At 42.2% G+C, this 24,829-nt stretch overlaps 1 protein-coding gene and 1 non-coding gene across 2 annotated transcripts in view; both read left to right on the top strand.

Moving 5' to 3' along the window:
* LOC126415956 (uncharacterized) overlaps nt 1-24,829 on the top strand; it is a 503,756-nt gene that overhangs the window by 52,331 nt on the left and 426,596 nt on the right. The gene's annotated exons all lie outside the window — the stretch shown is intronic.
* Trnaa-agc (transfer RNA alanine (anticodon AGC)) lies at nt 9,618-9,690 on the top strand. Its single transcript has one exon. It is a non-coding gene; the product is annotated as a tRNA-Ala (tRNA).

Consider the following 24,829-nt stretch of genomic DNA (forward strand, 5'->3'; position numbering starts at 1 on the left):
CTGGAAAGCCGTGGGTACCTATAAACCTGGTGCTACAAGAAATCGAATATTAATCGTACTGCATATCGATGTTGCTCGTGTTGTAACTTCCTCTGCACGCTTTATGGTTCTTCAGTGTATACAGGTGCGAGGAACAATGCGATTCGTTAGACAGATAATTCAAATAATAATTCATTTAACAACTAATATCTAGTAGCAAAAGTAATACATAACTTTGTTTGCTATAGTTGTAGCTTTAGTTGCTAATAGTAGATCTGTATGTTAAAATATATACAGATACAAAGATTTACAATCCAGTCGTCTTCAATACAATGACTATTCCGCAGATGACGAGCCGTGACTGCTATGAACGTCTGTAAACGTTATGAAACGCAAACACACAAAATGGGCTGTGTGCGTCGATGTTTGAACTTAAGCAGACCTTCCTTTGGAGCTCCGGGGAGGGCGGTTTGGTTGATCTGGGAGAACGGGGCCAAACAGCGAGGTAACCGGTCCCACGGGATTAGGTAAGGATGGGGAAGGAAATCTGGCGTGCCCTTTCAAAGGAATCATCCCGGAATTTGACTGAAGCGATTTAGGGAAATCACGGAAAACCTAAATCAGGATGGCCGGACGCGACTTTGAACCGTCATCCTCCCAAATGCGAGTCCAGTGTGCGAACACTGCGCCACCTCGCTCGGCCTGGGGAGGGGATCGGCGGCCGATAACGCAGCTTTCAAATTACTGCCCTAGAGTTACCAGGTACCGGTGTAATATCGTAGCTGTTGCCGCGTCTCCTACAGTGTCGCATATGCCTTCAACCAGACAATCGTCGGAGACGTCTTTGGAGGCAACCCTGTCAGGCAGAACGCCTTAGACACTCTGTACAGAGAGAGCAGGAAGGTGGAGGTTCCCTGCTGTTTTGTGGTGGCGTTATGTGGGGCCGACGTACGCCGCTGGTGGTCATGGAAGGCGTCGTAACGGCTGTACGATACGTGAACGCAATCATCCGACCGATAGTGCAACCATATCGGCAGCATATTGGCGAGGCAATTCGGACCCCTATCGTTGACATCCTGTGAATGACTCCCTTCAGAATAACGACATTTCTCAACTAGAGTGTCCAGCATATTCTCGAGACATGAACCCTATCGAATATGCCTGGGATAGATTGAAAAGTGTTGTTTATGGACGACGTGACGTGTGTACAGCGATCTGGACCACCACCTCTGAAGGTCTCGCTGTATGGTGGTACAACATGCAATGTGTGGTTTTCATGAGCAATAAAAAGGGCGGAAATGATGTTTATGTTGATATCTATTCCAATTTTATGTGCAGGTTCCGGAACTCTCAGATCCGAAGTGATGAAAAACTTTTTTTGATGTATGTATGTGGGCAGAGGAACTGGAGACTTTTCGCAAGGAAGAACTAAATGCAGCCATAAGCAGTTGTGAAGGAGGTAAAGCATCAATAATTGTAAAGCAACCGCAGACGGTGTGGCCATAAAAATGCAGATGTAGAAGTGCCGGCTGGTTATAATTATACTGGAGCTACTCACGGACGTCGACCTTGGGCTGTCATTATCGAATGACAGTGAAACTTGGTAGACATATTAATCCGAAACCGATTTACGCTGGAAAACACATTAGTTCTAATTGTGACCACCACATAAATATCTGGCTCTGTACGCTGTTTTGCATGTTGCTGAAACATCCACGCCGTCATTCGACAAACCATAAAGTGGGTGAACAGTATAGCCATCTACAAGAGAAGCCGTGCGCTGTTAGTGAAATTGTTTTATGTGAACGGCGGCATCTACTGTATTGCACTGAGGGTATCGCCGACTGAAAGGTTTGGGGAGAGGCCCAGTATCATCAAATGCTTTAAAGATGATGATGAAATTGGAAAACGCGTGTGAGCTTTGTGTGGCACCTGGAAGAGGAAAGCATACTATACTGGTGGAGGTTATTGACGCTGATGCTGTTGCTGTAACTGACTATGGAGCACGTGCCTCGTGTAGTGCTAGTTAACGTGCAGTGTCACAAGAATTGTCCATCACATGGCCAGCCGTACGGAAAGTTTTGCCGTCTGTTTTACTCTAGTACCCGAACAAGCTTCAGACGGCGCTGCAACTGAATCCTCACGATTCGCAGCACCATTCTGAGTTCACTCTTCTGTTCTAGCATGAATCGAAGTTGATCACATGTGGCTGGACGTGGCACATTTTACACTATCGTCTGCGATGAATTCACATAACTAGAGAATTCGAGGAACAACGTGTTGCCACTGCAGTCGCTGTATGTGACTGTGTGGTGCGGATCCACAACCATCTTTATTCTCGACCCGTTCTTCTTTGAAGAGAACACACCCAGGTGCACCGTGAAGTCTGCACGTTATCGAGTCCTCCTTGTACAGCATGTGATTCCTGCTTTGTGTGGATGCCAATGTTTCCATGCAAGATGGGGCTATACCTCATGCCGCTCGTCCAGTGAAAGATCTGCTTAATGCAACCTTCCACGAACGTGTTATCTCCAGAGGTTTTCCTGATGCATGGCCTGCAAAATCACCTGATCTGGAGATATCTATAAGAATGGGTTTACCAGGGACGCTTTCGGTCTCTACCTGTTCTGAAGGTCTGTATACAGGAACGCGTTCCTCAGATCCACATGTGCTACTGTGAGTAACTGTTGATCACGTTGTTTTACGGATGCATCATTTTGTCGACATATCCTGTGTTCACACTGAACAAATTGTGTAAGCGTCGGTTGACAATAAAATCAACATTATATCTTCCTCCCGCGTTTGACCTCTTCTGGTTATTTTCCATTCCTAATCCATTACACATGGAAATATTTATAAACTTCTTTCTTGGATTCACAGTGCCAGATTTGCATCTGGTGGCCAAAATTAATGTTTTACGGCATAAATCGGCTCTGCATAAACGTACCGGCGTATCCACCAAGTTTCGCTGCCATACGATAGTTACTGCCCACACCGGATCTCCGTGATTGGCTGCACTTCACATCATCCGATATCTTTAGGTGTCACCCAGGACTGAGAATTGGAACCATTGCTGTTCATATTTTACATTAATGATGTGATACACAAAATTAATAGCATTCTCACACTTTCTGGAGATGTGATTTTCTACGAAGTAGTGTTGTTTGAAAAAATTGGCACAAACATTCAGTCAGATTTTGATAATATTTAAAAGCGCTAGAAATATTATCAATTTGCTATAAATGCAGAGAAAGTGTGTAATTCACAAGAAGTAAAAACATATAAATTACTGTCTGTAACAGTTTATAGGAGTATGAAATGGAACGATCACGTAGGTTCAATCGCACGTAAAGCAGATGGCAAACTTCCGTTCATTAGTACGATACTGGCAAAATGCAATCAGTCCAGAAAGTCAATTACTTACAATACATTGTTCAAGTGTGAGGGAACTATAACAAAATTATAATATAGTTGGCAGACGGCCGAAGAAAGCCGCCAACTATCCCGTGAATGTTCCAAGAACCAGTATTAACTGAAGAACCTAGGATATTCTATATCCTATATACCGGTCCCTTAGAGATGGCGAAAACAAGATAAGGCTAGCTACATTGCGACCAAAAGGATCTACGCTTCCCTTAGGCCAATGGAACAGGCAGAAACCGTAATACATAATACTGGTTCAAATGGTTCAAATGGCTCTGAGCACTATGGAACTTAACATCTGAGGTCATCAGTCCCCTAGAACTTAGAACTACTTAAACCTAACTAACCTAAGGACATCACACATATCCATGTTCGAGGCAGGATTCGAACCTGCGACCGTAGCGGTCGCGCGGTTCCAGACTGAAGTGCCTAGAACCGCTCGGCCACACCGGCCGGCTAGATAATACTAGGGAAATATACATAGATGTTGACGCAGTTATAGACAGATATACATAAGCTTTCAGAGATACTGTGTATACCTCATGTACTCTACATACGTACGCCACAAGCCACGGTACGATGCGTCCTTTCTACTTTTACTTACATATTCTGGAAGCCACCGTATGGTGCGTGCCGGAGGATACCCCGTACCACTACTGTTCCCTTCCTGTTCCACTCGCAGATAGAGCGAGTGAAAACCACTGTCTATATGCTCCTGTATGAACCCTGATTTCTCGTATATTATCTTCGTAGTCCTAACGCGAAATGTATGTAGGCGTCAGTAGGATTGTTCTGCCGTCAGCTTCAAATACCGGTTCTTTAAATTTTATAAGTAATGTTCATCGAACAGAACGTCGCCTTTCCTCCAGGGATTCCCGTTTGAGTTGCCGAAACACCTCCGTAACACTTACGTGTTGTTCGAACCTACCGGTAACACATCTAGCAGTCCACCTCTGAACTGTCTGCAGCTCGTGGTCTAGTGGTTAGCGTTGCTGCCTCTAGATCACGGGGTCCCAGGTTTGATTACCGGCGGGGTCGGGGATTTTCTCCGCCCGGGGACTGCGTATTTGTTTTGGCCTGATCACTAATCATCATTCAGGAAAACGGCGATACTTGAAAGTGAAAAGACTGGGAATTTGTACGGGCGCTGATAACCACGTCGTTGAGCGCCCCACAAACCAAAATCATCATCATTATCTCCTCTGAATTGCTTCGATGTTCGATGTATTCCTTTAATCCTACCTGGTGCGGATCACAAGCACTAGAGCAGTACTCAAGAATATGTCTCACCAGCGTCCTGCATGCGGTCTCCTTTACAGATGAATCACATTTTTTCAGAATTCTCCCAATTAACCGAAGTCGGCCATTCACCTTCCCTACAACCATCATCACAGGCTCTTTCCTTTTCATATTGCCTTGCAACATTACGGCCACATATTTTAACGACGTGACTGTCACTGTGTCACTTTATCCGAACATTACTGGTTTGCTTTTGCCATTCATCCACATGAACTTACATTTTTCTACATTCAGAACTAGCTGCCATTCATCACACCATATAGAAATTTTGTCTAAGGCATCTTTTATCTTCCTACAGTCACTCAAGTTCGCCAGCTTCCCGTACACCGCAACATCGTCAAGAAACAACCGCCGATTGCTGCCCACCCTGTCCGCCAGATCACTTATGGGTATAATAATAACGGTCCTATCACATTTCCTTGGAGCACTCCTGAAGATACGACGATACCCTTGTCTCTGACGAACACTCGCGGTCGAGGACAATATACTGGGTTCTATTACTTAAGGGGACACAGTCGCGAGGGAACTTCCAGAAAGAATCAATGCTAAAACGAGCAAACGTCAGGTACACTTTCTGAAGTAACTAATGGAGATAAAGACCTGAAGCCTTTACAGTGTACAGCTGAAACATCATTCTCAAATCACATAAAAAATGGTTAATGTATTTTATATATTTCATGAGCAATCATTTTTTTGTTCTATAAGACAAAAAATTAAAACTTTTCTAAACACCTTGGAGCTTGTAAATCTGTTCTTTTTATCACTACTGGTCTATTTTTTTTCTAATTAATCATCGTTGTATTATCAAGAGATACTTTAACTCTGATGTCTGTAGCAGTCATAGTTTTTGAGAAAAGTGTACCAGAAGGTCAAAAAATGTACTTTTGAGAAAAATGGTATTAAAGTTTTACATGCAAGAAAGTAATGTAAAATGTCACACAGGCGCACTTTTAAACATTCCAGGGCTATATGGTGGCTCAGCTTCTTGATCTTTATCTTCTTTTCTTCTTTTCTTTGATCTTCTGGCTATCCTGGCCTCCTTAGTAGCATTTCCTGCAGAAATATCAGCATAACGGATACGGTCCATGTCAATCTTTTTCAGTCCTCTTTCAGTATTGACACCATCCTTTGTTCCCAAGAGTCTTAATACATCAGTCTTCTTTGACACACCAGCACATCACTGCGTCATGAACACCAAATTTGTGATGACTGGGTGTTGTGTGCTGTCCTTAGGTTAGTTAGGTTTAAGTAGTTCTAAGTTCTAGGGGACTGATGACCATAGATGTTAAGTCCCATAGTGCTCAGAGCCATTTGAACCATTTTTTGAACACAAAATTTTTGTGTTTCTTTTCTAAAGAAAACAGTTTTTGGTTGCCTTGTCCAAATGACAAAATTCAAACTTTCATTTGCGTTTTGAGTTTTTCCATGAAGACACTTTTTCAAGAGCGCTTGTTGGCTAAGGTCTCTGAAAATCGGTTTCACAGCTAGCAGGATTTTTTCTGGAATTGAATGTTTGTGCTTATAGCTGGAAGATGTAGCTGGGTTGTTGAATTTGCAGCAGCTGTCAGGTCTCCGTGGGCAAAGGTTATGTTGTGGTTCCTCATCTGTTGAAATTTTATGAAAGAATATAGCCCAGATGGCTCTCCTCACTGCTTCTACATTGTTGAAGTTATTTCTAATGGCCATACCATAATAAGTCTGGATCCTGTCTATTTCAGCCTTTGTCAGGCTCCCTTTACCACCTAACTTTTTTCCCTTACACATTTTTAGAAGTCGTGATCCCATTCTTTTCTGTACATGTCCTATACATTCCAGTTTATTAATTTTGACTTAGGCCCATAAGGTTTACCTTCTACCACTTTCTGATAAGCCTTACTGTCCCTGTCCCCAAGATTGTATAGAGGATACCTCTTGACTGCACAGACCTTTTGAAAATGTTAGCAACACCAGCCACTTCCATGCCTCCACTAGAACCATCATAGTCCTTTTTGCACATATGTTGTATAGTGGGATTTTTGCTACAGATGTCACAGAACTTAGTAATAATTTCAATATCCAGAACCTTCCCAGTATAAAAAGAAGTTGCTGACACAATGCCATTTAGGGATGTATGCCCACGTTTCTGCCAACTGCCATCAAAACCAGCAGAAATTTGCCTTGGGTCAGATTTCGTATCATTCAACTGAACTGCTTCTTTGGATGCTTTCAACATTGTAAATTCACTTACCTCAGCTACAACTGCACCAATAGTCTTGTTGTAAACATCAAACTTTCTTGGAGGTGGAGGAATGTTCATCACTGCACAAAGAACAGCACCTGCACTTCGCCCTTTTCCAATAGATCTAAGTGCATACACTAATCCTATATTGTTTTCGTACAATCTGCTTCTTGTTACGTGGGATTACATTGTATTGGCAGTACAGCTACATTCCAAACATGTAAAAACTAAATTACAAACAATTCCCTTGGTTTTCGCCACATCTTCGTGCAAAGTAACGTTTAAACACAGTTTTTACAATTTGTGTGTTTTTCGATAAGTGCAGGTAATAACCTCATGGAGATCAGAATGTTTGTGTCAGTAACAACAGAAACACTATTCACACCACATATTCTTCAAGAACTGACACTCGCACTGACTTCACTTTCAATATTATTTTCTGCCCTCTGTTCAAAACTAGCAGTTTAGCGGTTTACTTTTACATATTTATTTCCACGAAACTTAGGCTTATATCCAAACTTCCTTATTCTACCCATTATGTTATAACGTTTCACAAAATCATTACACTTGTATCACCAAAACGTAAACAACTAGGATGAAGAAACTGACAAACGATAGTCGACAATGCAGGCAGGCTGGCAAACATCAGAATAACAATTCTCTCTTGCAACCCAAATAAAGAGTATTTATATCCGTGGAACACAAATGATTGTTGTACTATAGTCAATGCTGACTACTGCGCAAGACGCAGCAAAAATGGACGTGGCGCTAGTTACCATGCTTCACGAACAAATTAATAACTCCGAATCTAATAATCAGATTTGTATGAAACAAACGGCATTTTGTAGCCAAATAATTGGAGCATAGATTAAGACTAAAAAAAAATTCGATGTTTTTGAGCCTGTTCGCGGCCGTGTCCCCTTAAGGGGGGTAGGACGTCAAACGGGCCGACTTGGAGCAGGACATTTTAATTTCTACTGTCTATACTTTTATAAATAAATTCATAAAACTTTGTCACCATGACCAGGAAGGAGTGAGGACTCACACTCATCGCAGTGGAAGTTCAAAAACGTAGCAAAAAACCTTTTTTTACATGTGAGATTTCATCATTTTTTCACTTATTACTGGCTGCATTTGTTGCTATAGGTACACTTTTCTTCCTAAGTAAGAGAGATTCTTCGATGAATTTTTCATAGCATACAAACAGTAGTTACACGTTAATGAAACTCTAGAATTTTCCAAATCTATTAAAAAACTGTGGAAAAAATTGAGATAATTAGCTATAAAACTTGAGTTTTTTCTAAACATGAAGTTTAAAATGTAAAAGTTCATTCATTTTTTCATAAATTAAATAGCTTCTAGAGTTTCATACACCTGTAACTATGGTTTGTATGCTATGCAAAAGTCATCGAAGGATCTCTCTTACTTAGGAAGAAAAGTGTACCTATAGCAACAAATGCAGTAAGTGAAAAAATGATGAAATTTCACACGTATAAAAAAAGTGTTTTGTTACGTTTTTGAGCTTCCACTGCTATGAGTATGAATCCTGAATCCTTCCTGGTCATTCTGTTAAAGTTTTATGAATTTATTTGTAAAATTATAGACAGTGGAGATTAAAACGTCCTGTGGTGCCTCTCCTGTTCCGAGTCGGCCCCTTTGACGTCCTACCCCCCTTAAGAAGTTTTCTAGTCACTCATATCTGGGAACCCAAAAGTAAGCTCATACCTTCGTTAACAGAAGCTAACAGACAAGTGACAGCGTGTTGCTTGCCACTGGGGACGTTTATTCCTGACGGCTTCCGGTCACCACAGGAGAGGTCGCCAATTTGGCAGTCTGCGGTGCCGACGACCCTGGAGGTTCTTTCTCTAGTCCCGCCTCCTCGGACGATCGGTCCCGGTACAGCAGACCCCCATCCCCGCGTCAACGGGTGTCCTGTGCCGCCAGGCAAACGGCTGCTTTCATTAGTCGGCACTCATTTCAAAGGCAAATCCCACTCGCTAACGACTGCGAGCCAGTTGGTCGTAAACGTCAATTACTGCTCCGCCGTGCCTGAACGGGCCGCGTGCTAAATGAGCCAGAGCAGGGCGTCCCACCACTGCTCTCACGTCAGCAGACGAGGCCTGCCTCATTGGCGCTCCAACTGCGCTCTTCAGACTACATTTGATGATTTAAGAAAAATTAGAGAGACTAGCTAAAATTTCAAGGAAACTCAAAGACAAAGACCTGATTTAATTAATTTTTATTTCACGAAATATAAATTGATTATGAATAATCCGTACCCAGTTGAAATCGAAGTTTCGGTTGGGGCCGCAAGAGCACTTACAATTACGTAAGCGACCGCCAGAGTGCTCACACCAATAGACATGCATCTACGATAATGATCGAAGCAGACGAAATGAATTAAAATTTGTGCTGCTGCCGGGACTCGAACCCAGGTCTTCTTGCTCGCTAGGTAGTAATGCAAACCATTTTTTTAAAATCTCATTTTGTTCGCTTTCGTTCGTTGTATCTGCTCGGGGTGGACGTCGTAAGACACCCGTTTAAGTTCGTCGTTGATCGGTTAACTCAGTTTTTTTATTACAAAGGACAGCTAACCCTCTGACGAACCACGCTGAGCTACCGTGCCGGCACCATTAAACTACCACAGATCGATGGTCAACCTGGCTGCACAAACTACCTAAGCAAAGTTGAACATGGTGCTGTGGTAGTGTAATGGTTAGCATTTCTGCCTAGCAAGCATGAAGACCCGAGTTCGAGTCCCGGCCGCAACACTAATTTTAATTCATTTCGTCTGCTTCGAGCATTATCGTAGATAATAAAAAGAGACTTAAATGTCTTAGGGAAACATTTAATATTAAGACATGCATCTGTTTTAAGATGACTACCGTGCAGCATGAGGTTTTCCGCGTCCTTGGGAGCGGCGGTTTCAGGGCAGAGGAAAAGCATAAGACGTCGGTTTAACACGACGACTGCCGGAAGGTTGCCGGCGGACACAGCAGAGGTTCACGCCTGACATCGTGTAAGCACCGGCGGCCACGCGCTCCTCACTGCTTAATACTGAGTATCTTTAAATGGTGTGTAAGGTTGCAAAAAGCGAAGTTCAAAGCCTTGAACGAGATACTGTACACGATTTTGTGTACACGGACGTCATCTCAACCTAGAAATACAAATAATGTACAGTAATGTACTAAATACTGTGCTCAACTTACGAGGAGAACACGGCAAGTGCCATGGTCCGATTTTCCAGAAACATCGCTCTGTGGAAAAGGAATCAAAAAATAAGCGAACACGCGCGTCGGCATATTCGTAGATTCTCGACAGTTTCTGAAGAAATGATGGTCAATGTTTGCGATGTACGTTTGGGAATTCGTGGTAAGTTCCGATCGGACCAAACTGCTGAGGTCATCGGTCCCTAGGATTACACACTACTTTAACTTAAACTAACTTAGGCTAAGGACATCACACACACCCATGCCCGAGGGAGGATTCGAACCTCCGACGGGGGAAGCCGCGCGAACTGTGGCAAGGCCTCAGACCGCTCGGCGCGATATACTTTAGATGCCTTTTAACGCACACAAATGTCAGAAACGGTAGCTCAGTGGCTGTCGTCGTAGCCTCTCACTTACGCGCCCCCTGTTCGAAACGCTATCATTGCTTTCATTGTTTTTATTTTTTTCAATTATCTAATCATGTCGGTAGAAGGTTGCTAAAGGAATGTTTCTTATCATGTTAAGGGACACAGGGGCGTCGTATTAATTGTAAAATTATGAGTAATTTCACAGTAAGTGTCATATATTTACTTTACAATATAATTATTTGTGTGTGGTGTTTTCGAGGGTTACCATTTTTTTTAAATTCTCATATTCTCGTATTTCACTTTTATATTTATTGTTATATTTTATTCTTACGTTTATTCTTCAGTGAGATTTGGTGCATTCCTTGGACGATATCGATCGCAGAAACATTCGAAACAGAGAAATTCCGAACAACGCGAGCATCACGCGAAGTGAGGTTTGCCACAGTGACACTTTTTCATGTGAATGTCATTCGGGAAAGAACCGTCCTCAACATTGCTAAAAATTTCGTGCGCCGGCAGTAATTTCGCTGCAAAGCACGCATAATGGATCACATTACCGTAAAGCGGCGCTTGCGGTGACTGTCAATTAAGATACGCTACAGGAGTCTCACCGAAAACAATTTCAAATAATTTTCACATTCATATTTTTTTAAATCGTGCACCAGGCTTATCCCTTTATTGATCGAGCAAGTGCAACAGGCGTGGAACTATCCTACAAACTAACATCCGGAACCTGTACGACACAATGCATGCACATCGGAGGCATAAGGATTACGTTATTACAGTATTCATTGGAAAATATTCATTTAGTAATCCTCTACCGACGTGAATCAAAAAACAAAAATAAATGTAGTAATCGAGTTTCGAATACGGGACGAGAAACTGTGAATTATTTGCACAATTTACCTGCTAAAAGATACATAAAGTACCACGTAAACGTCGACAGTCGTTTTCTCAGAAGTGACAGAGTACCTACTGATAACCCGAGACACTTCTTCATTTTTTATGATTCCTCTTTCCAGTGAGCGAAGTTTCTGGGAAGCCGGGTTACGGCACTTCCCGTGTTCTCGTTAGTGGAGCGTGTGGTCACCGGGGATGTCACGGTGTTGGGCGCGAACCTCTGCTGCGTCTGCCAGTGGTGTCGCGCCAGTCGCCGTGTTAAGCTACATTGACGGAAAGAAAATCCAGACACCAAGGAGAAGTTGTACGACATAAACGAAATTGGTAGGCGTATATCTACATCTGTAGGATGACGTCTTTTCAGATTTCGCGCCAATCGGATAAAAGTGACGCTAGTAGCTCCTCTATGAGGACGCAAATCTAGTTTCCTTTAAATACACGCTGCAACAGTCGTGACCGTTAGTTACCTCTGAGATAGGACGTGGTTAGTCAAGAATGCCTCTAAGGCGACAAAGACGCCTCTATCAACACCTCACTGAGTTTGAACGAGGTCGTGTAATAGAGCTGCGAGAAGCTGGATGTGCCTTATTGACATTGTAGAAAGGCTTGGCAGGAATGTAACCACTGTACATGATCGCTCGCAGCCATGGTCACGGGAAATTACGGTCGCAAGAGGACTGGTCTCCGGTTGGCACTGTTGCACTACCGAGACTGAAGGAGGGAGGGAGGGAGAGAGGGAGGGAGGGAGGGAGGGAGGGAGGAAATTTGAGCAGCAGTTGGCACCATAGTGACATAGCCGTTGCTAAAAATCGGCTTCTTCAAGGACGGTTTAGAGCCAGACGCCATGTAGCATACATTCTACCAACCCCAAACCGTCACCGTTTGCGACTTCAGTGGTGTCAAGCGGGAGCTCACTGGAGGCCAGAGTGGAGGTCTATTGTTTTCTGATAAAAGCCGGTTGCTCCTCGGTGGTCGTGGTGGCCGTGTGTTGGTTGGGAGGGGGCCAGTTGAGGGCCTGCAACCAACCTGTCTGCGCGCTGGACACACTGGAACTACACCTGGAGTTATGGTATGCGGTTCGAGTTCGTGTGACATGAGGGGCACTCTCGCGATGATCCCACGCACATTGACTGCAAATTTCTACGTGAATCTCGTGATTCGATCTCTTGTGCCGTTATTCATGAACAGCATTCCAGGGTTGTTTTCCAACAGGATAACGCTCGCCGTTCTAACCCAACATGCTCTAGAGAATATCGACTGTTGGCTTGGACTGCTCAATCACAAGACCTGTTTCCAATCGAGTACGTATGGGACATCATCGGACGACAACTCCGGCTCATGCACAACCAACATTAACCGTCCCTTTATTGATCGAGCAGGTGCAACAGGCGTGGAACTATCCTGCAAACTAACATCCGGCACCTGTACGACACAATGCATGCACATCGGCATTCTTGGACTCAACGTTCTGGTGGCTATACTGGCTATTAATGCACCAGCATTTCATATTTGCAGTTGTTTTCCTCGTGCTTACATTAACCTTTGAACTTGCAACGTTACGCGCTTAAGTATGTTTCCTAGAAAAATACAGGGTGATTCAAAAAGAATACCACAACTTTAGGAATTTAAAACTCTGCAACGACAAAAGGCAGAGCTAAGCACTATCTGTCGGCGAATTAAGGGAGCTATAAAGTTTCATTTAGTGGTACATTTGTTCGCTTGAGGCGCTGTTGACTAGGCGTCAGCGTCAGTTGATGCTAAGATGGCGACCGCTCAACAGAAAGCTTTTTGTGTTATTGAGTACGGCAGAAGTGAATCGACGACACTTGTTCAGCGTGCATTTCGAACGAAGTATGGTGTTAAACCTCCTGATAGGTGGTGTATTAAACGTTGGTATAAACAGTTTACAGAGAATGGGTGTTTGTGCAAAGGGAAAAGTTCTGGACGGCCGAGAACGAGTGATGAAAATGTAGCACGCATCCAGCAAGCATTTGTTCGCAGCCCAGGAAAATTGACTCGCAGAGCTAGCAGAGAGCTGCAAATTCCACAATCAACTGTATGGAGATTCCTACGAAAAAGGTTCGTTATGAAAGCTGAACGTCAACTACCCGAGGCAGCCCTTGACAGAGCACTTCATCACTGGCCTCCAAGAAGCCCTGATCTTACCCCCTGCGATTTTTTCTTATGGGGGTATGTTAAGGATATGGTGTTTCGGCCACCTCTCCCAGCCACCATTGATGATTTGAAACGAGAAATAACAGCAACTATCCAAACTGTTACGCCTGATACGCTACAGAGAGTGTGGAACGAGTTGGAGTATCGGGTTGATATTGCTCGTGTGTCTGGAGGGGGCCATATTGAACATCTCTGAACTTGTTTTTGAGTGAAAAAAAACCTTTTTAAATACTCTTTGTAATGATGTATAACAGAAGGTTATATTATGTTTCTTTCATTAAATACACATTTTTAAAGTTGTGGTATTCTTTTTGAATCACCCTGTATATTCCCGAAATTTTATTACTCTGCATTAATTAGTTCTTGGTATTGGGATTTTTTTTTCAGTCAGAGTATTTAAATTAACTGGATACCTCTCGAACCAAAAAGCGTGGGGTTATTGAATGTATCAGATGAGAGTATGAGATGAGGAGGAGGGACACACTGAACATTTTTAACCTGTGTTTGTAAACTTTAAAACATCCTGTTTCTATCTATATAATTCATATTCAGTATATATTTCGTGAAATAAAAATTAATTACATTGAATAAGCTTATATTATAAGACTTGTATACAGTGGGCCAAACCGCACAATAACCCTAGGTTCTGTGCGAACTCTCATATCACTTCTTTTATACTGTGCGGCTGGTCCCGGCGGAGGTTCGAGTCCTCCCTCGGGCGTGTGTGTGTGTGTGTGTGTGTGTGTTTGTCCTTAGAATAATTTAGGTTAAGTAGTGTGTAAGCTTAGCGACTGATGACCTTAGCAGTAAAGTCCCATAAGATTCCACACATATTTGAACACTTTTTGAACTTCTTTTATGACGATCGTCATTACCCCATCTGTAGGTGCGAATCAACAGAATGTCATGGAATTCGAAGAAGAAAGTTAGTGATTGAAATTTCCTGAAAAGATCTCGACGAAGAAAAACGCTTTTGTTTTAATGATTACTCACGTATAACATCAGTGACTCTCTCGCCCATATTTCACGATGATACAAAACGAGCCGCTCTTCTTTTAAGTTCTTCGATATAATTATATATCCAGGGAAGGTCGCATACCGCACAACGATACTTAAGAAGACGAAGGATAGGCGTAGTGTAGGCAGTCTCTGTAGTAGATTTCCTGCACCTTCTGAGTGTTCAGCCAATAAAATGCAGTCTTTGATTCACCTTCAGGATACTATTTTCTGCGTGACGGTTCCAATTTAAATTGTTCACAGTTGTAATCCGTAGGTATTCAGTTGAATCGACAACCTCTCCGCTCATGTGATTTATGACGTAGCATAAATCTAATGAAATCCTTTTAATATTGTTACGCAGGCTATCACACTTATTTCAGGTTAAGTACTAATTTTCCTACCATGCAGATACCTTATCTCAGTTATTTTACAATTCTTTTGATCTTCTGACGATTTTACTAGACAGTGAAGAAAACAACAAATACAAACAACCTAGGGGGGACGCTTATTACGAGTGAAGGGTGATTCAGTTGCCGCTGCCACTGGGTTTTATGCAATCCACAACGCCTTCAGATATCATGCACAAGATTTCATATTCTCTCGCTTGCTGTTCGCGAACTATCAGTCCTACAGGAAAAAATTAACAGCACCTTTTTGTGGGATATTTAACATAGTTAAATTTTGTACTCGGATGCGTTTTTGCTAGAGCCCATAGTTTTCAAATTATTTAAGAAAAACATACAAAAGTGATGTTCAAACGCCTTTTTTTGAATAACTTGAAAATCGTAGCCTCTGATGAAAACGTGTTCCAGTAAAAATTTAACTACATTAAATTTCCTAAAAAAAAGTCCTGTTCATTTTTTCTGTAGGACTCATAGTTTGCATGTAGCGAGCGAGAGAATAGGAAAATCTTACGAGTGGTACCTGAAGGTGTTGCGGGTTGCATAACACCCAATGGTAGGGGCATCTCAATCATCCTGTACTGACTTCCAGTAAAACGTTTATGTAGACTATAAAGAGTAGCGGGCCTATAAAATTTCGTTGCGGAACCCCTGATATAATTTGTTTTCGACTAGATGACGTCCCATACGTTAATATGAACAGTGACGTTTCTGGTGATAAAGCAAGAATCCAGTCTCACAGTTGAGAAGGTACTCCATAGGTCGTAGAGGAACACACTGGCTGCCGGTTTGGAATCGTGCACGGCCAAACTCTGCAGGTTAGTTGCGCCGCTGCAAATAAATAATCTGTGTGGAGCTACCCGCGCGTCCCTCCACGACACTACGCAGCCTCCTCCTTCTTTTCCTGCGGCAGCCAGAGTTGACCCTGGCGTGTCGCCCGGCCGTCCTGGGACCTAGCACAACACAGCACAGCACGGCAGCCAGATAACAGCTCACAGCTGCGTGACGAGAGCTTTACAGCCACCGGCGTCGCTCTCCAGACTACTCTCCAAACGCGGCCTTGGCCCTCTACGTTGAGGAAACTGCCACTGTGTCTCCTACATCAAGGCCAGTCCACACCCGCCGTCACGAACGACGTCGTCACGTCACGTCACTTCGCTCAGTTCAGTGCCGAACGGTGATAGTCACGTTACGATTTACCATCCGTGACACAAAAAGTCGGAGTATATTATCGGAACTGAGGAATTAACAACGACAAACTTTATTAATAGCCAAAGCAAACTACTTCTTCTTCCTCTTCTGCTTTTACGCCCTCATTGGACCACTACAGTAAATCATTTTCTGGTCTTCTTCTTCAGTAGATTTTCTTTCCGAATTTCCCAATATCTTTTAGTTCGTTCCAATCTTTTTTCTCATTCCTCGTCTGTCAACACCGTTGTTATTCTTTGTTGTTTTTCTATTTTTGGTTAAAATTGCATATTTAAGTTCCTCAATTTCTTTAAATTTTCTGTTTAGTTTTCAAATCACCAGGATTTATTTTAGCTCTTTCATATCCTACTTGATCTCATTTATCCATCCTACTTGTTACTTCGTGTTCCGAAATTTCTCCATAAATTTTCTTGGTAATGTAAGTTCTGAGTTCCTCATAATGCGATCAAAAGATCCCTTTTTCCGTATAGTATCTAATGGGCTCCAGTTCGCTGTACACTCTTCATTTGGCACTATCCGCCATTGTCTGTCTCTTTGATATTTCTTATTTATACATATTATGGCTATTCTTATTTATTTATTTTATTTATTTATTTATGCATTTATTTTACCTGGCAAGATTAGGACCTTCAGGCCCTCTCTTACACCTAACCAGGCATACTCAGATTGAACGAATTTCAGTTTCTACAGAACATTAAGGACATATAACGTGTTATACAGTATCAATGTTAAAGAAAAAGAAATAGAGATTATAACAGTAGTACAATGATAATTATAACAATCAAAAAAATAATTATAACAATCAATAATAATAATAATAATAATAATAATAGTAATGACTGTGTATATGAAAGTAAACATATTTTTCTTTTATGTATGTCAGTCCTATTGCTAGTTGGGAATTTTTTCGTTATGTTCTTGCAGCTTGTGAGTTATTCTCATCGAGCAGAGATGTAAGGCGATAGAATGGGGTGAAAGAGATATAGAAGAGGTAGATAGGTTAGAGGAAGAGAAATAGAATGGTAAAATTCGAAGCTATGATGGAGAGGAGAAAGAAAGAGATGAGAGGGGCACAACACTGGTGGCTATACCGTCCCTAATATGTAAGTTTTGAGTTCCCTCTTGAATGTTGAGTGGTTCTGGATAAGACGCAGATCACAGGGGAGTGCGTTCCATAGTCGGATGGCTGAGATGGAGAATGACACGGAGAAAGATTTTGTGTTATGTAGAGGTACAGCCAAGATGCTAGACGTATCCGATCTGGTATTGCAGTTGTGGAATGATGATAGGTGTTTAATGTGAGAAGATAAGTATTTGGGGCACCAGTGCCTAAGAAATCGATGAAGTAAGCACTTAAGATTTGGTCAATTCAGTTTTTCTGGGTGAGTTTGAAAGCGTTTTACTCTCTTATGTCACCTCTGGGCGATCATCCTCTTGTAATGCTTTAATTTAGTTTTGACTGATGGTCATGTTTTATTGTATGTAGACCACGTTAACTTTTGAGCTTTTATCATTTTGTTAGTTCTTTCTTGTCATAAGGTTTCTCATTCAAGATGTAACTTATGATTTCTACAAGGTATTTAAATTGTTTCACTATTTTTACTTCCCTATTATTTACTGTTATGTTGTTGATTAGTAGTGTATCTGCTACCATTATCTCAGCCTATTTGAATGATATATAGATCCCTATCCTTTTGTGATATATTTTGAAGGCTTCCCAAATGTTATTACCAAGTAACGCTAAGTCATTTGCTAATACCAAGCAATTTTGAGTTTATTTGATCTTTTTTCGTTCTGATTCCAATGTTATTCGAATTTTCCTTCTACCGTTCCCTCAGTACATACTAGGGCACGGTTGAAAAGTAGTGGTGATAAACAATCTCCCTGTCTTAACTCTTGTTTTAATCGTAAGTGGTTCAGATATTTCTCCTCTGAACTTAAGATTTAGTGTTTGTTGGAGGTAAGTTTATCATTTTTATTAAGTTGGAATGAAATTCCTTAATGTCTTTATGATTGTAAATCTTTGGATACACCATAAGCTTTTTTGAAGTCTACAAACGCTATGCCTTCTTGTTTTTGTCTTCTTTTGTAGTAATCCATTACCAATTTCGAAGTGATTATCTATTCTGGGCGGCTGCTCCAGGTCTAAATCCTTCTTTGTATTCTCCTAGTCCCAGTTCAAGTTCATCTTTACAAACTTTGTATAGAACTCTTGACATGACTATACATGCGACATCCAAACGTGAAATTCCTCTACAGTTGTCTGGATTTGATTTTTCCCCTTTTTTGTGTAATGGATGAATTATAACTGTTGTCTAATTTTTTTGTAGTTCTTCCTCGTTCTAGATTTTCAGTATGCGTTAGCGCAATTATACATTCACTAGTTCTACCGCATATTTCCAATGTTCCACAAATGTTTGATTTTCTCTGATCTTCTTCGCCTGCTTTGCAATTTTTGAGCTCTTTCAAAGCTTTGTAGACTTCATGGATTGCAGGTGGGTTTATATTTTCTGCTGGTGTTTTAACTGTGGTACCTGTCGTTATTTGAAGTAGTTCTGGGGTATGTTCGCTATTTAGGAATTTGTTAAATTTTTGTGATAAAATTTCTATATTTTTTCTGCTACTATGGGTCATCTTATAACTTTTATCCTTTAACATTACCATATCCTTGTAGTTATCTGATAAATATTTTTGTTTGTTTTTTCACTATTTGTTACTATCATTAGAAGTATATCTATTTGAGATTGGCTTTTAACCCTCATTATTATTATTATTATCATTATTTGGGCTATCCTTCTTTGTTCTGTGAGTTCCAAGTGTGATTCTTCTGTTTAATGACTCCGATGTCTCAACCAGACTTGGCGTCTATCTACCACTGTTTTATCACACTCAACGTTTCACTATTGGTGTTTTTTACTTGGGTATACCAGTTCAACAGTTTGCTTCAGTTGGGGAACTATTTCCTCTGGATCATCCGTTATTGTTATATTCCTTGTTCGCTCTTCGTATTACTTGTCGCTTACCAGTTTATGAGGGTCGTAGGTTCTCTTTTTTTTTTTTTTGGATGGAATTTTTTCTTTGTCAGTGGGGTGAATTTAATTTTTATCGTGTTGTGTTCTGATCCAGTACCGATCCTCATAACTTTCATATTGTACACTATTTGATCAAAAGTATCCGGACACCTGGCTGAAAACGATTTACAAATTTATGGCGCCCTCCAACGGTAATGCTGTAATTCAGTATGGTGTGGGCCCACCCTTAGCCTTGATGACAGCTTCCACTCTCGCAGGAATACGTTCAGTCAGGTGCTGGAAGGTTTCTTGGGGAATGGCAACCCATTCTTCATGGAGTGCTGCACTAAGGAGAGGTATCGATGTCGGTCGGTGAGACCTGGCACGAAGTCGGCGTTCCAAAACATCCCAAAGATGTTCTATAGGACTCGGTCAGGACTATGTGCAGGTCAGTCCGTTACAGGGATGTTATTGTTGTGTAGCCACTCCGCCACGGGCCGTGCATTATGAGCAGGTGCTCGATCGTATTGAAAGATGCAATCGCCATCCCGAAATTTCTCTTCCTCAGTGGGAAGCAAGAAGGTGCTTAAAACATCAGTGTAGGCCTGTGCTATGATAGTGCCACACTCATTATCACTCGCGTCCAAATGACACGGCGTAAGAGTAGGTGTCATAAAAAGATTCCAACTGATGGTTTATTAATGATGAGCGATATGAAGACCTACTGAAACTGCTGCTGCTAGTGAATGCAGATACATCTCGGGGAGTTTCAGAACGAACAATGCGAAGGGAAATGCATGTTTTTAGTCAGTTACAACGCAAGAGGCTAGTGCAGACATTGATACGTAAAGGTGTACGTTTTCAATGGGCCAAACAACCCGGAGCCAGGACAAGAACTGACTAGAGGCGTGTAGTGTTATCTGACTATTAGCTACTTCGCCTCCTCTCAAACGATGCAAGGCATCGCCAGCACCTACAGCCCAACAAGGCTTTAAACCACAGGATGTAGTTCAAGACGGAGGTGGTTATGTGATGTTTTCGGGTCTTTTTATTACCCAGGCTTCGGCCTATTCTCTCAGGTTTCCGTGAACATAAACGATGATATTCACTTCTGCACTCTCGGTGAACAAGTATTGCCCATGCTTCTACGTTTTCGCGATGAGTGCGCTGTGAAGGCTCCTGTCTTCCAAGACGACGACAGATGTGTTCACAGAGCAGTACGCATACCTTTCTGGTTTGACTAACAATCAGGCACACTACTGACCTTCGAATGGCCCACTCAGTCATACGATGTTATCGCGTAGAAAATGTCTGGAAGTATTTGTAACAGCAGGTTAGAGAGAGCACTCTGCACCACTGCAATTTGATAGTTCTGTAAGATCCAGTTATCAGTGAATGACTTCAGATGGATATGGTAAACCTGAAGCATATTGTAGGTACCTCCTGTCTGCCGAACTGAAGCCATCGTCAACGCTAGAGACGAAGTTACACGATATTAGCGTGATTTCTCCCGTTCTTCTGCACGATGTACTTATACAAGATGGACGGAAAAAGTTGGAAATTTGTGCTAAGTTCTATGGGACCAAACTGCTGAGGTCTTCGGTCCCTAGGCTTACACACTACTTAATCTAACTTAAACTACCTCACGCTAAGGACAACACATACACCCATGCCCAAGGGAGGACTCGAACCTCCGCCGGGGCTGGGGTGGGGGTGGAGGGTGGGGGGTGGGGGATGAGCCGCGCGAACCGTGGCAAGGCGCCCTAGACCGCACGGCTTCCCCGTGCAGCAAAATGGAAGGAATGAGTCTGAGAAGCTTGTAAGGGTGTTGCAGGGTAGGTCGTTCTGAGAAATACATGCTTCGAAGAAAAATTCTATTTCTAACGTAGTTTTCGAATTAATTGGCATTACAGTTAGTCAGTCAGGTCGATGAGCGAGCGAACAAATTCGAAACCGCCGCGATAGTGCAGCCAAACGTGTTCCTCGTTTGGTTTTCTAAAACCGAACAAGAGACCGATACAAAAATTGCACACCGGACGGTAGTAAGGATCGAGCCTGAACAAAGGCTGAGTTTATGGCGGGTCATGGCCCATCGACCATAGGCCGGTGTGAGGTAGAGCGTACACCATTAAGTTAAGCAGTGGTTTTGACTTTGTACATATGTACTGTTTGTGTTTTCCTTTCTTTTTCGTTTATAAATGTATAGCTATGGTGTTCTTTCAATCATTGACAAAGGTCTTCTTAGGCACTTGTGAGTTTTATTGTTGTTCTAAAGAAGGTGTAGTTATCTACGCCGAAACCTGGGTTAACACTTAACACTAGGTGCTTTTTTCGCAATCGATGCGGGTTTTTAGTTTTTTAATATATTAACCAACGATTGCTGACGCTCTGCGATGTTGAAGGTTCTTATAATGTAGTAACGCTTTATGAAACCAAATTATTTAAAACGCTCTAAAATTTTTTGTTAGTTTCTCTCGATTGGACAGCACTTCCGTGACAAATGGATCTAATGCGATGGCAACGGAGTAATCTTCTCTAGGAATCATACTCGTATGATGGAGCCTCCGAATTTAGGACCTTGGCGACTATTTTTAGCCAAATGATTTTCCGTGCACTGTGATATATCACCGCGAGGAAGAGGGATGGAGGTGTTTGTTTGTAATTTCTGAAACAACATGGAATGTTTTCACGCAGAAATTTTCGGCGCAGCGGCCAAGAAACAAATAAGAACCATATTTCTTTTTTCATTCAAAGAGAACAGCAGCGGCTGGCGAACGTTGAGTCAGTATAGAGCCAACGATTTGTTTTCTCCTCCCGTCACTTCCGGGGGTGATTTTGAGTGAGGTCAGCTGGATCGTGCGTCTTTCAAATTCTTATTACTGGAGCGATCCTCATTTCGATTTCCTTACGGCCCGAAATAATCAAATATTCATAATTCTATTTGGGAACTATTGTTGGTTTGTCATACGCCAGACCACTCCCTTAGTCATCCTTCTAGCCGTATTTATGGGCAATTCCTGTGATTGTTAAACAAACTTTGAGGGATTGTGGATCAGAACAAATGTACGAACTTAGTAAGGAATACTAGAGCGGAAGCTAACATGGAAAAATTGTAGACCAAAATTAGAAAACTGAAATTTTCCGATGTTCTGCTGTCGGCACATTTTAGCAGTACAGCACTCTGGATTAAGGCGGACCTGAAACTGTACATACCTCGTCAGACCAAAAAATTTGGAAACTGGATTAACAACAAATAGAGAAAAGTTAAAGTCGTGATTTTAATGCTTCAGTTTTTCTACTTAGTCTTTCCTTACTAGCGCACAACGCACAGAACGTCTATACGGCCATGTGAAACTCTCAAAAATTCCTTCGTTGTGGTATTTATTAATTCGCGCGTTACATTGGCTTGAATGTGGCTATAGCGCCAAAGCGATGACCGTTCACGTAAAACAATGCGCGACAAATTAGCGTACCGTTTCTATAAGACAGAATGACTGTAATTTGGAAAAGTATGCTTGGTGAAATAGGAAATTTATCTTTCGAATTTGTTGTATGAGAGGTCTTTTATTGTTACTCCACACGCGCGCTCACTTGAGTATCTTTGTACTTTGACCTAAACTTTTTTTATCAATTAATAAAAGACTTTCGGAGACAAAATCTTAAATATGGCTGCGAAACAGCAACTGTGTAAATCTGAAGAGGTGGAAAAATGAGTCAACCAGTTGCAATTAAAGTAACAGCAGGCTGTCACGTAAGATCCCTTGGTAATAGGCAGAATACATCGCTTTGGCAATCCCTTAGTCGCGCGGGGTAGCCGCGTGGTCTCAGGCGCCTTGATACAGTTCATGCGGCTCCCCCCGTCGGAGGTTCCACTCCTCTCTCGGGCATAGGTGTGTGTGTGTGTGTGTGTGTGTGTGTGTGTGTTGTCCTTAGCAAAAGTAGTGTGTAAGCCTAGGGACCGATGACCTCAGCAATTTGGTTGGGTAGGAACTTACCATAACCACCAGACAGTCCCTTCGAGGCTTACCATCTACAATCAGTACATCGTCAATCAATGATCATAATAAATATGTTTATTTAGTGTGACATGTCCTAATTTCCGTCAAGATTTCCACACATTCGCTGCACAGGTTCCGTCTTTACGACTTTTTGAATGAAAAGAAGTTACACTAAATTCGGACAGATATAGAAAATAGCAAAATCTTAATGCGCTTCATTATCTCACGACTAACCAGTGAATTTCTTCATTTCTCCAAAGTAGTTTTGGTGGAAGCCAGTACCTGAACAGCATTTGGTGATCGGTCCGTGGATAATCACGGTAGCCGTGATAGCGAGCAAGAACAAGTAGCGAAAATTATTAAAGCTTCGGCGCTTTGACTTCTTGATATTGATGGCGAGGCAAATATAGAGGCAAAATCAGTGTCTCGTGAGGACGTACTACCATTGAATAGTTTGTAGGGATCCATATCATTTCGTCTTTTAGTTCGTGACGTAGCAAGTGTGACTTGATGTTTGATATCCTCAGAAGTTTTTGGAAATTTGCCGCAGATTTTACAATTTGCGTCAAGCGTCAGTCCTACCGTTTCCGGTAAAATGTTTCCAGATATCACTTTTAGGAGCCATGTTTTAGTTATATTGGCTTAGTAACTTAAACCACGCTCAGTAAACACATTAGCGAGAATGTGATAAGTAATTTCATCAACTGAGAGCAATCACAACACAACATATGATCTTGACTGAAGATCCGAACTGAACTGATGTAGACGCTTGGCTGCATTTAGACAGGGCGAGGATGATTGAGTTTATGGTTTCATACAGACAGGGGAGTCCCAGCCAGCCGTGTTAGCCGAGAGCGCTTAATGCGCTGCTTCTGGAACTCGGGTAGGCGCGCCAGCCCCAGATTGAATCCGCCCAGTGGTTTACCGACGAGGGCTGGTGTGCCGGCCAACGTGGACGTGGGTTTTAGGCGCTTTTCCACACCCCACTAGGTGAATACCGGGCTGGTTCCCATGTCCCGCCTCAGTTACACGACTTGCAGACATCAGAAAAACGTTCGCACTCTTTCACGGCGACACTAGATGCAGACAGCTGGAGTACACTAATTCCATCCCGGGAGGCTACAGGAATGGCATCTGGCCACCCTCTGATACTAACATCGCCAAATCCATAGTAACAGGGCCGGCTCTGCATTGAAGTGGGACAAAGGCTTAAGGAAAAGAAGAAGACGACAGACAGGTATGTCCCACAGGGTATTTGCAAATGCAGTGCATGATTAAAAAAAGTGATGCACCCAAAAGGAAGGGAGGGAACGAAATGAAACTTGACGTGTTGATAGGGCATGTTTACTATCTCAGAGATTAAAATTCTGAGTCGAATTTAGAAAGAACTTTTAAGTATGAGCCTAATTATCAGTATGATGTTGCATCCCCTCTGCCATGGATGAGTGCACTGATTCAGTTGGAAGGAAGTCATAAAGTCGTCGTATCGTGTCGCAAGTTGGCCCACAATGTTGTAGCTAATGCTTGATATCATGGAACCTAGCCCACTGAGGTGGTGTTCACGCCCAAACTCGTACCACACGCGTTAGGGATCTTGCTGGCCACGGAAATACTTAAACATCACGCAGACAGTTCCCAGA

This window comes from Schistocerca serialis, chromosome 1 (assembly GCF_023864345.2).
Source record: "Schistocerca serialis cubense isolate TAMUIC-IGC-003099 chromosome 1, iqSchSeri2.2, whole genome shotgun sequence".
NCBI lineage: Eukaryota > Metazoa > Arthropoda > Insecta > Orthoptera > Acrididae > Schistocerca > Schistocerca serialis.